The following is an 853-nucleotide window of genomic DNA, read 5'->3' as shown; positions in this document are numbered from 1 at the left end:
ACCCCCACCCCCTGGAGTCTTTGCCAGGTTGAGGGTGGGGGTTGAGAAAGTGTTTATACAAATGTCCCTGTGGTCTCCCCAGGAAGGGGATGTGCACTTCCCGGCCTCTGTCTTTGTCAGCCACTGCTGGTGTCCTCTCCGTGTGTCTCAGCTGGTTGGCCTGGGACCCCCAGCTGGTGACCCCCTCCTCCCACCTCAACCAGTCCCCTGTTGGGGGCTCCCTCTGCATCCTCTCCTCCAGATGTAAACGCCCTCCTGCAGCCTCTCTCTGCCTTCCAGGTTGTCTCTCATGGACAGGATGAAAGCTGACAGCTCCCCACACCCTCGGGGGCCATGGCAGCCCTGGGCCAGGCAGCAGGCTCTCTTTTGAGACCTCTCGCAGCCATTGCTGGCGTCCTGGTTAGAGGTGGGTCATGGATGAGAGTGCAAATCTGCAGACTTGGCAGTGGAATGGAGAGGCAGAGGTCTACTCTGCTCAAGGTCCCGATGTTAGTCTGGGTTCAGAGAGAGAGAAAGAGAGAAGGGGGGAGGAGAGAGAGAGAGAGAGAGAGAGAGAGAGAGAGAGAGAGAGAGAGATTTAGTGTAAGGAATTGGCTCTCATGATCTATGGAGGCTGAGAAGCCCCACGACCTGCAGTGACCAAGCTGGAGACCAGGAGGTAGGAGAGCCCGTCTGAATCCAAAGTCAGGAGGTGATGCCCTGGTTCAGAGACAGGCAGAGAGCAAGTTCTCCCTCCCTCCGCCTTCGTTCTATTCCGGCCTCATGGTCACCCACACTGGGAGGACGGTTGCTTTACTCAGTCTCCCAATTCAAATGTCAGTCCAGGAACACCCCCGAGGAATATTAAACCAAT

The sequence above is a fragment of the Myotis brandtii genome, unplaced genomic scaffold (genome assembly GCF_000412655.1).
Source record: "Myotis brandtii unplaced genomic scaffold, ASM41265v1 scaffold876, whole genome shotgun sequence".
Lineage (NCBI taxonomy): Eukaryota > Metazoa > Chordata > Mammalia > Chiroptera > Vespertilionidae > Myotis > Myotis brandtii.
Note: the sequence above shows the minus strand (reverse complement) of the source record.